The sequence below is a fragment of the Sesamum indicum genome, linkage group LG4 (genome assembly GCF_026168435.1).
Source record: "Sesamum indicum cultivar Baizhima isolate 11 linkage group LG4, ASM2616843v1, whole genome shotgun sequence".
Taxonomy (NCBI): Eukaryota; Viridiplantae; Streptophyta; class Magnoliopsida; order Lamiales; family Pedaliaceae; genus Sesamum; species Sesamum indicum.
In genome coordinates, this window is record NC_142660.1 from 19,570,776 (window position 1) to 19,585,671 (window position 14,896).

General features: G+C 34.1%; 1 long non-coding RNA gene across 5 annotated transcripts; it reads right to left on the reverse strand.

The window, feature by feature from the left end:
• Positions 1 to 1,246: 1,246 nt before the first annotated feature.
• LOC148788529 (uncharacterized) lies at positions 1,247 to 5,925 on the reverse strand. 5 transcript variants are annotated; one of them, XR_016065377.1, is made up of 4 exons: positions 5,581 to 5,925; positions 5,170 to 5,376; positions 3,783 to 4,888; positions 1,247 to 1,544 (listed from the first exon to the last, which is right to left on the reverse strand). It is a non-coding gene; the product is annotated as an uncharacterized LOC148788529 (long non-coding RNA). The 5 variants fall into 5 exon arrangements; XR_016065376.1 differs by having other exon boundaries at positions 3,778 to 4,888; XR_016065375.1 differs by having other exon boundaries at positions 4,596 to 4,888; positions 5,581 to 5,918.
• Between the last annotated feature and the right edge of the window lie 8,971 nt (positions 5,926 to 14,896).

Below are 14,896 nucleotides of genomic sequence, written 5' to 3' on the forward strand. Positions count from 1 at the left end.
TATATATAAACTTGTGTGAGAGTAAATAAAAAAGAATGTACTTTTTTAGGGGAAATTATTGTAATAATGCAAAGAAAAAGAAAGTTACAAGAGTGGGGTGGTTTTGGAGGTGTTTAAAAAGTAGGCAGCACCGCTGCTGCTATTTTTTATAATTATACTGTTTTTTTAAAATTCTTAACAAGTAAAAGAATATTATTTATTTTAATTCTGAACAAATAAAAGGATTTATGCTATATTTTGAACAGTTACGAAACATAAAAAATAAAAAATAAGATAGAATTATGGAACAATCACATCATTATGGGCATCAACTGTGGAGTGTTAGGCTGTGGCCCACTGCTAGCAATTTTCAGCCCACATGCGATAATTGGAAACTAGCATTCCACCATTTGAAAATCAGTATTTTCAGCCCAATTTAAGGAATGTTATTTGTTCCAACGTGGCTTTATTTGCTTTTAATTTCTTAAATCCGATTGTAATATTTCAAAATATCGTTTCGATTGCTTGAAATCAAATATTTTTCCAACATAACCCTTCTCCTTATTTTGTATTAATAAATAAATAAATTAATATTATACTAATATAGTTTAGTATATAAAAAATTTTAAAACCTTATTAAAAAATATTTTATCAATCAAGAATAAGAAATTTTCTTGTTAATAAAAATATTCATTAAAATGATTATTGCTCATTTATTTTAAATAAATTCCTAGCAAATTAACAACGTTGAAATGTTATTTGCCTATTTATTTTTAAGAATATAGTGTTCATTCTTTAATTAGTTTAGAGAAATTAGGAATTAATGGCAAATAATTTTCTTCTTCGACAGAGTTTTGCTCTTATGTCTTTATACAATAGGACTGAAACACTTAGACTATATTTGAATTGATGGATTTGAAGTTTAGATTAGTGTTTATATATTATTCACATTTTATTTATTTTAAATTTTACTATGCCAAGTAAAGTATAATAAAAATATCTTCTATCAAATTAATCGTGTTAAAATATTATTTTGTATTTAATCTTTTTATTGGATATATAGTCTGTTTCCTACTTGGTCGTTTACTTGATTCATCCTGCTGTCCCCTTGGACTTGATGTTGTCATGTGTGGCGAGTTAGCCAGATAATTCGAGTGAAGTTTGTTCCTCTCAAAATAAAAAATAAAAAAAAAACAGAAAAAGATAGAGAAGGTATAATAGTGCACATGAGAAAGGAAAAAGAAAAATTGCTTGCTTGCTCAAACCATGGTACCACATCAAATATTTACTAACAAGATAGTAGGAAACAACTACATAGGATCTCTAGGTATCACTTTTAGGCATGAACCAGACATACTTTCCCTGTTTCTGGTTTCCTTAATACATGATTATGATCTAAGTATTACAAACATGCTTGGTTCTATTTACAGTAGGAAGATTTACTTCCACGGCGAACCCATGAGGCTCATACTTAGAATTACTTGAACGCCACAACTGATATCGACAAATCCATGAACGTTGTTAAGTAGACTCTTTCATTCAGATCATCTTCACTGCTAACTTAACTGCAAAAGCAAAGAAGAAAACTTGAGCAAAATCAACCATATAAGAAAAGTATGCAACACATAATGGCATGTAAACTATAGGACAACCTATATCCTTCTCTGGCATTTCTACCCAAAAAGCAACCTTTGTCCCCATCCATTTCACCTCTACTGATTTTTCCCCATATTTAAAAATCAAGAAATATTGAGACCATTTTATTATCCTTTGCATAATTCAAACCCAAAATTCGGACTGATTTCTATTATGCCTTCACGTTCTCAACATTCTTATGGGGAAAGCAATAGGATTATGAATTCCAAGGCCACTTTAAACATGACGGACGCAAGGCAGTTCGGAGTTGAGGCCTACAAGAGAGATAATACTCCAATGTTTTTGTAGATTTATTCTTGGTCTGTTCATTATGTTGGCTTTTGGCCTCATGTTGCTTTCTTAGAAATTTTTGTTTGTCATACATTTGTATTTTTGTACAAATTTTACAAAAACTCCATATATGTCCATGTCATTGACATCTAACATTTGAAGGTGTATCACAAAAAAATTTGTTGAAAAATCATTATAACACAATCACACGAAATTCAGAAATCAAATACTGCATACTAAATTGCAAAACAGTCGAGATGCCAATCTCATTATTTGTGTTAAAATCACTTGTATATATATCTTAAAAGACTTTTATCATTTATCAAAATAAAAGATAGTGATGGATGCAATTTGCTAAAAAATAGTGTACTTTTTTGGAAGTCTAAACAAAGATGGTGATGAATGCAATTTGCTAAAAAACAGAAAACTTAATGCAGCTTAAAATTTTCCAAAGAGCTGCAAAAACTGTTTTGAATCCAATTCTTTTTTATGGAAATAAAAATCAATAACAGATTTCCTTGAAAATCCAAAAACGTGACTTATTCATGCATTTATCAAAAATAATTAAATGAATATATGCCCATGAATAATCAAATACAAAAAATATTCTAAATGCTGTAAATTTATTTTAAATAATTTGAAAGAAATTACTGCAATTCAAGCTGATTTTGAGAATTAAAGAAGACCACAGCTGATTTTGAGAATTAAAGAAGACCACCCACAAGAAAAACAAATCTTTGAGTCAAAGAGAAAAATTTATTTTAAGAACTTTACGTGAAAACAAAAGAACACTTGACAAGGAAAACAAATCTTTTGGGCAAAAGAGAGAAACAATTCTCTAGTAATACATTTCAACTTATCAAAACTTTGTGTTCCTTAAAAATCATTGATGAACTCTTGAACGTACATAATAATACTCACAAAAGTTTTACCAAGTAATCTTGAAAAATATATTTTTAATTGGCATCTCGACAACTGTTCCACATTAGCATAGCATTTAATCCCAAAGTTCGCAAATAAAAAATAATTCATGATTGTATAATATAGATGTTCCAACATATTATTCTGTAATACACCTTCAAAAATAAGATGTTAATAACAAGAACTAACATGGTTTTTGTAAATCATACACAAATGTCAAACGTATTAACAACAAAAAGTTTTAAGGCAGCTCATGAAGAAAACCCAACATAATAAACGAACCAAAAATAAATTTACAAAAAGATGAGGTATTTGTTCTCTCATTAAGGTCTCAACTCTATACTTGCATCATTCACATTTTTGAGCAGCCTAAAAAATCCCTAATCCCATACTTTCCAAACCAGAATGGAGAAAGCACGGCTTTCCAAAGAAATCAGAGCAGCAAATTTTAGGTTTGAATTATACAAAGTATAAAATCAATGGTCTCAACCATTCTTGATTCCAAAATATAGGAGAAAAATCAGCAAAGAAGAATTGATAGGGGCCGTTGGTTGCTTTTCAGTTAGAAACTTGAAGAGAAGAATATGAAGATACGTAAGGCTACCATTAGGTTCTAAAATGTCAACAAATTCCCACACAATTCTTATCGATATGAGGTTATCTAGTTTGCACCTAATTGGCAAACCCAATTCAAACTCTAGCCTTCAATCTTTTAATAAACAAGTATGAAAAACCTATACTAACTTATATGCTTCACTTTAATGCATGTGGAGAATGATGTATCAGGTAGGGTGATGCCCTTTGCTAATTGAACGCTATATGTGTTAGGGCTAAAGAAAACCAGATATCACCTCCAACATCAGTTCAATATAGTCCAATTTTTATTTGAAAATCTCTTAAAATTTCACTTTATATGTACGGATAGAAATTCACCAATAAATAAATACTCACCTTACCTAGTCAATGGGTTGTGGGACCCAAAACCTATCGAACAATTCACAATTTTAATGCAATTAGAAACAAACTTGCAAATAAATATGGGTTTCAGCGAGACTTCAGTGACGGCATTGCCTGCATCAAATTTAGAGTATAGTGCTTTTTTCAACAAATAAAACTTGCAAATAAAAGAATTGATAACAGCAATTCCGTGTGACTCTATTGAATCTCTGTACTTTGTATCAAGACAGAATTACGAACAGACATGGAAGAAAACAACATAGATACAACATTGTAGCACTCTCCAATTAAAAGGCATAAGAACAAATACCGCACTTGATGCACTTGAGAAAAGATATTTTGCTGGCCCATCAATTGAGCAAGTATCAATTGGTTTACGAAGTTCCAATACAGTCCAAAGAGGAAATTGAGATATTTAAAGTCAAGTTCATATTCAGCGAATCACATATATGCATTAAGAAAGAAGATAAGTGAACTTGATCGGCAACAAAGATAATAGCAGGAAAAACAAAGTGTTACTTACTGTCTTATGCTAGATTGTGTAAGATAATCGACATGGTGTGACTAACAAAAATCATCATATTTCTAGTATATCCTAGCCCCATATATTAACAACTGCAGCCAAACATTTTCAGAAACAAAGTCCCACGTAGACCAAGGATCATTGGCAGCAATTTATACGGATGGAAAATGAAAATCATGGCCAATACATTCACACAAGCAAAATATATTAACAACTGCAACCAAATATATTAGTAAATAACTTTTCTGAAACACAACATTCATGCAAATTATAACATTGCTAGACTCACATTCTTTCCCAACCTAATGGTAGGGAAGATCAGCCAGCGTACAAAGATGACAATCCAATCCAAAGCCTGCAGGTTCTCCTGGCAGATTTGGAAAAACAAAGGTTTTGCCCTAGGAGTTACTATATCATTAACACTCGTGAAAACTTGATTCGAAACAATGATTAACGCATGCATTATTAACAAAGAACATGTAAAAGACCAAAAGATTACCAATTCAATGCCAGTAGTCTCGTCGATTCGAGTCCCTAAACCCAACATAAGTTTCGTTCCCACTCCATCTCTATACGAATCCCCTGTGAAAGCATTTGGATGCAATTAAATAACATTATAAGATGGGAAAAGACCAATGAAATCAGAGCCAAAAAGAAAAAAGGAAAAGCTAGACACAAAAAATGCAAGTGGAATAAGCAAAGCCAAATCTGCCTTCAAGAAAGAAGCTCTGAAAAACAAGACTGCCAAAAAATTGACCAGTTTGTGAGTGTAGGCAATATGTATTAATATCCCTCAAGACACTAGCGATCAAAATGACAACAGGATCACTACTGAATATAATCATATGAAAAAACAACCATACCCAAAGGGAAAAGCCTTCAAAACCTCCAATTCAGAGAGCCATCTTGCCTATTCTCTGAACAAGTTCTGATCCAGCAACAATGTCCACACCAGCATCCTTGTATGTAAGTCCCAGACACTTGTCCGCAGACTGCAGTCGTAATCCAAGACATACAGTAGAGCCCATGTGTAATTGAAATTCAAGAACCTTGAAATAACAAATCGAGACCTTAAAAAAGACAAAAAGGAAAAAGAGTAAGGCCGTAATTTCACAATTCAGTGACACTGAAAAGTACTCGTATTAAATCTTCCGTTGGGAAGACAGACTTCCTTTAACCAAGATACTCTTAAGTTCACAATGCAAGAACCCATAATGCAAGAAACTTAAAAGAACTCTTATGCAATGAGGTGATGTCAGACTCTCAAGAAATACCTTAAGAAAGAACAGATCGAGGCTGAGGGCAGTCGGCGGAGGCGGCCGGACGTCTGAGACGATGTTCAAAAACGCCGCTGTTAAAAAAGAAGGGCATGTCAATGTGAGCGCCCTCTTGCTTTTCTTCTGCACTATTTTTGATTTTTCAAAATCTGGTCGTGGATGTTCCTCTTATATAAATATGCGCCGGCGCGGGGAACACAACGGTAAAGTTTTTTTGTTCTTTTCTTTCTTGAAATCACAACGGTAAAGTTGGGAAGATTAGGTTTCACTGTGGTTTGAGGGTGAGAAAGTGACAGACCCGTGAACAAGATGATGATTTCAAGGGTAAATTGCATTTTTGCCCCTGTATTATCATCAAAATGCAAAGAACCCCTATATTAAAAAAAATAGGTTAAAAATTCGATGTTTTTATTAATCTTGTGTAGAACCTTATTCCTGTTAGGATCTGGCGAAGAGCGAGAAATATTAAAAAATGCTATATCAATACAATATTATATCATATGATATCAATTAGAAAATCCACACCATTTTCGTGTTAATACATTAATATATGACTGGCATGTGTTGAATTAAAATATAATTAAATCATACATAATTTAAAAATATAATCACATATAACCCACACATGTAGGTGAAATAAGTGCCATGTTATAAAAAAAATGGGGTTAAATGCAATTTACTCATCTGATATACGAAATGAGCAAATATCCCCTTATGACAACACATCAAACAATTTACTATTTTATTTTTTATAGAGGATTTTTTGCTCATTTATATTATGCAATTTGATATTTTCTTTTTACATGTAAGTGTTTATGTAGCGGATGAAAGACTAATTAAAAAAATGTCCAATCAATAAAATCCTCAAATTAAAAAATCTCAATTTTGTCCATCTCACCATATTTTAGCCACTTTTAAAATCGACGATCAGAATCTTGCAATTGTAAAAAATCAATTAATTCGAGGTTACTATTTTGCCACCTCTTATATACATGACAGTAAATGCAATTAAAGCTTAAAAAATCCCACTATTCAATTTCGGCATTGGATCTTCTATTTCATCTCCTATTGCTTTTTGGGATGATTGCCGTGTGGATAATCTTAAGTGAGAGAAAATGTGGTGTAAAAATCGTGGGGCAAGAGAGAGAAAATATATAGAAAAAGTAGATCGAAATAAAAAATTAAAAAAGATAAATTCTATGGCAAAGAGATAGAAAATTATCGATAAAAAATAATTAATGATAATTTTAATATTATCACAAATTATATTTATTTAGTGGAAAGAATTATTATTTTATTACAACAATGAATTTTAAAGTTTTATTGAAGATAATTATTTTATAAAAATTATAATTAGTTTCTAATTGTAAAAATTAACTCTTATATTTACCAGTTCAGTAACTCTTGAGAGAGTTAATGGTCGTGAACAAAAAAATAACGCCAAGAGAGGTAGTACAGTTAGTGAGCTGGTAAATACAGGAGTTAATTAAGTGAACTAGCAGATATAATTATTTGGCAAAATTTCACTTTTGGTCCCACTAAATAGGGCCATTCTCACTTTTGGTCCCGTGCTTTAGGTGCTCAACACTTATAATCCCAAAATCCTAATTTTTGAACACTTTTAGTCCCACACCGTTAAAAACTGACGGAAACAGCACGTGACGCGCACGTGCCGTTAGTTAGCTGGTATGGTCCATGTTGGTCAATGGCAAAATATCACTTTTGATCCCGCTAGATAGCGTTATTCTCACTTTTGGTCCCACGCTTTACGTATTCAACACTTGTAGTCCCAAAATCCTAGGGCCCGTTTGGTTGTGTTTTCATTTTCATTTTCAATTTCCAACATTTGGAAATAGGTAGAAATGCTTTATTGGTTTTTGTGCGAAAACTGATAATATATTTGGATTAGTTGTTTCCAAATATAGGTATATAGGTGTGAGAATGTTGAATATATGTATATGTATTTTTGATGTGACAGAAATTAGTTATAAGGGTTGACCAAATTGATTGAACATTTGTGTCTTTTTCGATTCATATTTATGTATAGATATATACATATATATTGTGAATGCCAAATAAAAATATGAAGAATATACTTTATTCAATACTTTATTTAAATAAGTTAGGTCTAAATTAAATAAATAATTTAATATGACCAAGACATCAACAATATAATTCTGTTTATATTTTCAATTTCAATTAAAATTTTTTTTTTTTGATTTTATATATATCAATAAAATAGTATTTTATATTAAGGTGCAATATAAATTTTTTAACACCTTTAGACCCACTCCGTTAAAAACTGACAGAAACGGCATGTGACAAGTCATGTGCCATTAGTCATAGGGGTGGCAGATGAGTCGAGCCGACTCGACTTTGAGCTCGAGCTCATGTTTACTTGTTCACCGCTCGCGAGCTGGTGAATTTTTTTTATATATTGTTTTTAATTTTTTTATATATTTAATTTTATATCAAATATTTGATCAGTTTTATAATCTAAATTGATCGTATATTATAATTATTAATCAATATCATCTATTTTATTTTGTATAATAATAAATTATGATACTTTTATTTATATATTTAATCTTTATACAAAAATAAATCTAATCAACAACTTAGCAAATTATAATATTTTTTATAATTAAAATTATTATTTAATATGATATATAGAACTTTATGTTATATTTTAATATATATTTGTATTACGTTAATATTTTTTAAATTGACAAGTAATTCACTTATGATTCTTTATTATTTATAAATTTATGTCAAAATTTAGTAATTCTTATGAATTAATCTAAAAATCATAATAATAATAATAATAACAAAAATAATAATAATGATGATGATGATGGTTGAACAATTCTAATTATTATTTTTATTAGATATATAATGAGATTAAAAAGTTTAATCAATAATTAAGATATCTTAAAATTTGGGCACCTGATTCATATGAAATTTAAATATATACAAGATTGTGTCTATTAGATCATATCAGACGGTATGATTTAAAATCACATGGCCTGATTCAACGATACACCGTCTTGAATGATTACTCTTATATTTCGATATCAGATGGTTTGGGTGTGTTTTTAGCATCTTGTTTAATTTTTTTTCTTGGGTTTGAGTGTGTTTATAGGGGACAATGATTTGTTTATTTCTTGTTGTTGTTGTTTGGTTTTATAAAAGAGTTGTAATGTTGTATGGAAGACCATTATCGATTAGCAAAATTTCTGAAAAATTTTGTATGTAATATTGTAAAATTCCTCTCCTTCCCACCTCTATTCTTCTGCAATTTCTGGAACAAAATCGAGCTCGAGTTCGAGCTCGAAAATAATGTATCGAGCTCGAGCTCGAGCTCAACCTCGGTGAGCTTGTCGAGCTCGAGCTCAAACAAAGAACCCTCTCACACTCAGTTTCTTTTTCCTTCCCAACCTCATTCATGGCGGCTCTTAGGCCTCTCTGTCTCTCTGCATTTTACCATACCAGTGGTATTTGACTGAGAAGTTGCAGGATTTGGTCTAGAGGATGACTCAATGAACATAGCTCAAACAAAGAACCCTCTCACACTCAGTTTCTTTTTCCTTCCCAGCCTTATTCATGGCGGCTCTTAGGCCTCTCTGTCTCTCTGCATTTGCATTCTTCTCACTCTCACTCACTCTGCTTCAGATGTTGAGTTGCTTTTGATGAAGATTAAGCTTTCACTGCAAGGAACCGCCGAGAACTTGCCGTTGTTGTGCTGGAATGTCTCAGTCCCACTCTCCATTAGGGTTTTGGGACTACAAGTGTTGAAAACGTAAAGCGTGGGACCAAAAGTGAGAATGACCCTATCTAGTGGGACCAAAAGTGATATTTTGCCGTTGACCAACATGTACCATACTAGTTGACTAACGGCACGTGACAAGTCACGTGCTGTTTCCGTCAGTTTTTAACGGCGCGGGACTAAAAGTGTTAAAAAATTAGGATTTTGGGACTACAAGTGTTGAGCACCTAAAGCGTGGGACCAAAAGTGAAATTTTGCCTAATTATTTTGTAAAAACTATTCTTTAACTTAAGAAAAAGTATTTTAAATACATTTGAAAAAAATATATTACATCAACTATAATCATTATATATTATTTTATCTCACAATTAATTATGTATTAAAAAAATATTGATTATACTACAAAAATAATGATTATTTTATATTATTATATGTGTCTTTCATTAACGCGTATTATTATTGAAAATACATTAATAAGTAACTTAAAATCATTATTATTGAAAATATTAATGAGTACGTGAATGTACCTTTTAAAATAGTATAACATATTTAATATTTTGTAATTGTTGTAAATAAAAAATTTGCATTTTTGGCACAAGAATATCATCTAACTATGAGAATCAAGACGCCATTTATTATTGGACCTAGCCAAGTATTTTCCACACTCAACCAATTACATAATTAACTTAAGAACAGTGTCTCTTTATATCTCAAAATGTAAATAGTTTAGGCTGTAATTACTTGCGAGTAAAACATATTTGATTGAGATAAGATATTAAAATTATGATTAAATACTTTTTATTGATAATTTTCTATTTTCTTGTAGTAATAAAAAATAAATTTTTGTCTCCTATCTATCGACGGTTGTCATGAGGGATAATGGCACATGTGACAGGGAAGACAACAACCATAAAAGTGCCACACATAACTGCTATCATCAATAAGCCTGAGCGCATATATTCCCGTTCTTCCGCGACGCACATTGTCTGCTAGTCTGCCGCACGTAGGGTGCTGCCTGCCGCACAACTTGATGTCGTCTAAACATTAGATGTTGCTTGCGCGTGCAACTTCCTGCCTTTTGAACGTCGTAACCTATATGAGTGCATGACATCCGGTCTTACTGCAAATGCATGCGGCCTGTGTGGGCGGCACCTTTCTTTGTTGCTACTCAAGTGCTATCTTCACTAAACTCGGGTACCATTTAGCCAACCCCCGCAACCTTCCATGCAAAGCCCCTATCCACACATACCCACAATCATTCACCACTGTAGAACAAGGCTACGACACCAACGTATTGTTGCTCATACCTCTGCATGGCTAATCGTCACTCTAATACGATGAACAGTCTGCCTTAAATTGGTTCAACACTTAACCAGCTCGAGTGCCACACCATGCTGGCACCCATGCACACTGACAGGCAAACCTGCCATGCCAACGTCTGATAGAGCTTCAAGGGGCTTACAGGAACATCGTGTAAGACTGATCCGCCATTTGCTTCCAAATATCAAGAATGCTGAGGCATGGCCTTCTCAGGTAGTATAACATGTCCCCTTTCTTCCAGATTACCCCATCCACCATTAACACCCTGTCTTCACAATATTGGTTTCTTCTTTACATGGATGGGAAATCAAAGAGTGTAGCAGGCCTAGCGTAGCGATCGAGGGAGAAAGCGGCTTCCTAGTTGGAAAGCGCGAGAGACCGACTAACGGGGGGGGGGGGAGGGGGGGTTACGGGGGGGTGTCCCCCTTGTTTGGCGTCGTAATCTATATACCAGTGCCCCCTACCAGATTACTATAACTAAACTATATGCCCTAATCCCCTTTAAACGACACTTTTTTGACTATATCATTTTAGAAGCGGGCTCGGGATCTTTAACAATCTATAAGACAACTCAGAAGACCATGATAGTCTAGAGAAAGCTCATAAAGAAAAATTATTCGTAGCTTCCTTGCCAGCAGAATTACCAATCCAGGGCCTTCATCAAATCGAAGTGCTTCTTACACATATCTACGAACTTCGGATGCCATGAAAACGCTGCAGGTACAGGACAACCAAGAGTATGAAACTTCATCGTCTGAAAAAATTGACTGCATTTTTTTCTCAATTTTATCGGCCACAAATTTGAGAAGTTTTGCTTAATGATGCCCCCTCCTTGTTTCGAATTTTCCATTTCCTTGTCTGTCCGTCTTTTTTTTTGTGGTGCCTGGGTGTGGTGTGTGTGTGTGTGTGCATGCACGTGTGCGGTGTTGGGTGTTTGTGTGAGTGTATGCGTGTGGATTGTGTGGGGGTGTGTGTGTGTTTGGGGTGGGGTGTGTGAGTGTGTATATCACGATAGGACATGTTTTACTTTCATTTTGAACATAGAAGAAGTGAGGTGTTGCTTTTATCTTCAGCGCCAACGAATGTCATCTGTCTTGTTACATTTGCCATCCTCCTTCAATTTCTAAGTCTTCATTTTTATCTACACAACCTTTTTTCTTGTGCAGGATATCACCATAGTTTTGCAATATTTTATACTCATTACGGGTATTGTGTGTCTTTGTGGTCTATTTATGTCCTTTGTAATATTTTTGTGTGCTTGCATAGATGTGTATCCTCATTTTTGTTTACCTGATATTAAAGAGTATTTATTGAAATAAGAGCAATAACAGGATAGGAGAGAGTGTATTGCCCTCTTCTTTTTTCCTTTCAATATATCTCGTTAGCAAGAGTGGTCTTGGATTGATTTACTTTACTAGAGGGGATATAGTAAGGAAAAATGAGTGGAGGATTGATAAAATCTGATAACTGCCTTGGGTGGTTATGATATGCTAACCAATTCTTGAATTGGTTGTCAGCGACCATTACAAAATGTTGTAGTTTTGATCTTGACTTTGGTGTGTTTAGCCATATTGATTTCTTTCCTGCTAATAGTGGTCTCTATAATTTTCACCTTTGAATCACATGGTAGTTTCTGTAGCTTCACCGCGATTTTTGGATACTCGCATGGAAGAGGGAGAATGGTGCTTTTGCTCAAGAACAATTAATCAGTTATATATGTTGTAGCTGATGCTTGACTCATGCTTGTGCTTACATGTGGCTTACTGTTTATCAGGTAACAATTAATCAATACGTGGACTCTGAGCATTTTTTTTCCATTGCTCAGCTAAGGTACAGTTGGACTTCAATACATTCATTTATATCATATTTGTTTTTCCAGGCAAATGAGGTCTGTGCTTGATGTGATAACCAAAGGAAGACTAGTTCGTATTTTTGTTCCTTCTCTTACAACATAGTTCATCAATCAGTATGACCTTTGCTCAGAATTATTGAATTGATTGTTTCCCATATTGTTATTCCTGTAGCTAAAGCATATTCCAAGTAAATAATTGCAATACTCAAATCTTATTAAAATTTGAACTCTTTCAATAGATTAAGAGATGTCTTAATTAACTTTAACTGTTTGTGGCGGCTATAGAGCTTGGTAAGTTATCCACTCTGCTCTTTTTGTCTGGATCCAACCTCAGATCAAATGATATTCTTAGATGATGGATTCCATGAGCAACAGCAGCAGCAACAACAAACACTAGCCTGAAGATGATGAAACCATGAAGAAGACGACACTGATATTGTAGACGCAAGATGAAGTCGCTATTGTCACACGCTTGTTTTATTTTTTCACTTCTTACATCTGATGTGTATGCTGATTCATTTATTCTCATGTCTATTCGGCCACGTCATTACTTAGTCAGTTAATCTGTTAGTGATAGTTATAGGAGCTCATTTGTATATAAATCACAATCATCTTCTTCCTCATTGATATATACACGAATTCACAGAAAACAGAGCTTGAATGTTCATTTTCATGGCTTCCACTCTGTCATATCTCTTCAAGATCAAACTTTAACATGGTATCAGAGCCTTCCTTGTGAAGATCTCGGGGTGCTAAAACCAATTTTACTTCAATGGCGCATAGAGAATTGCTGAATTATGGCGGATTCGATTGTGAGTCCGAGCAGCAAAGCTGCTGCAGAACAATTGGAAAGAGATGCACTATATATATATATCCCTCTAAGAATTCGAGCTTGACACTACCCTCTTCTCCATTAGATGGAACAAACTTTCTACCATGGAGTCGCTCCGTTTATGTAGCGCTTGGGACAAAGATGAAACTCGGTTTCATTGATGGGACTTTCCCCAGACCAACAGCTAGTTCGGTGATCTTTGAACAATGGAGACGGGTGGATTTAATGGTCACGTCATGGATTTGGAATTCAAGTTCCAGAGATTTCGTTGAGTCGTTCATGTACGTATCTTCCTCACGTGAACTTTGGCTTGAGATTCAAGGTAGATATGGGCGGAGTAATGGCCCTATGGTCTACCAAATTCAACGGGATCTATCACTGACTGCTTATGTGACCAGACTTAATAAAATATGGAACAAATTGTCGTACCTGGCGCCTAATCCCAAATGCACCTCTGGAGGCTGCATATGTGGTTAAACAAAGCAATTGCAGAGAGGAATGAGAACACACAATTGATGCAATTACTCATGGAGTTACATGAAAACTTTGATTATGAAAGAAGCTAGATTTTGATGCAAGAACCTTTGGCAGATTCAGAGCGAGCATTCTCCATGGTTTTCACGGTGGAGAAATAAAGGCAGGTTCACACTGATATAGGAGAAGTCTCAAGACAAATGGTCTACCAGCTCATGTTGAAACATAACAAGAAGGATGTAGGAGATATGTTCTCAAACAGGAGGAAACCATATTTGAATAAACATAATTTGTTGCGCACCTACTGTCATAAACCTGGTCTTACATAAGACACATGCTTCCAGGTTCATGGAGAGCAAAACTGGTACAAGTACAAGTAGAAGGAACAAGCAATCAAAATTTTGTTGCTGCAGCAACACTGGATGAAAGGGCAACATCTGTAGATACCAACCACTACCGAACTTTGCTTGTCACAAAATACAGAAGAGTTTGCTGGTAATACCTCTGGACCATCTGAAAATGATTCGGACTGTTGGATAATTGATTGCAGGGCTACTAACCATATATGTGAAACATTCAACTTTTTCATTCATACACTAAGCCTCCACACACCAAATACATTCACTTGCCTGGTGGTTCCATGAAGCTTGCATCATATGTTGGCATTGTTCACTTAAATGACCATGTCACACACACGCAAGTCTTTATATTCCTTCTTTCTCTATCAACTTGTTATTTGTCAGCCAGTTATGTCATCACAATGCTTATACTTTTCAGTTCCCTTAAGCTAAGTGCTTATTGCAGAACCAAGTTACGAAAGAAGCTTGGTTGAAGGGACTGCTCCCAAGAATCTCTACATTGTTAGACAGTGCCTTAACACATATGCCTTTCCTCCCTCTGTGCATTGCAATATTGCATGTTCTAGCTCAGTTCAATGTGAGGTACAAACCTAGCACAATAGGCTGTGACATTCTTTTAAACGTAATGAAACATATTCCAATTTGTGCTTTCACTCATGTCGATCTTGATGTACCCTGTGATGTGTGTCACAAAGCCAAACAAACTAATG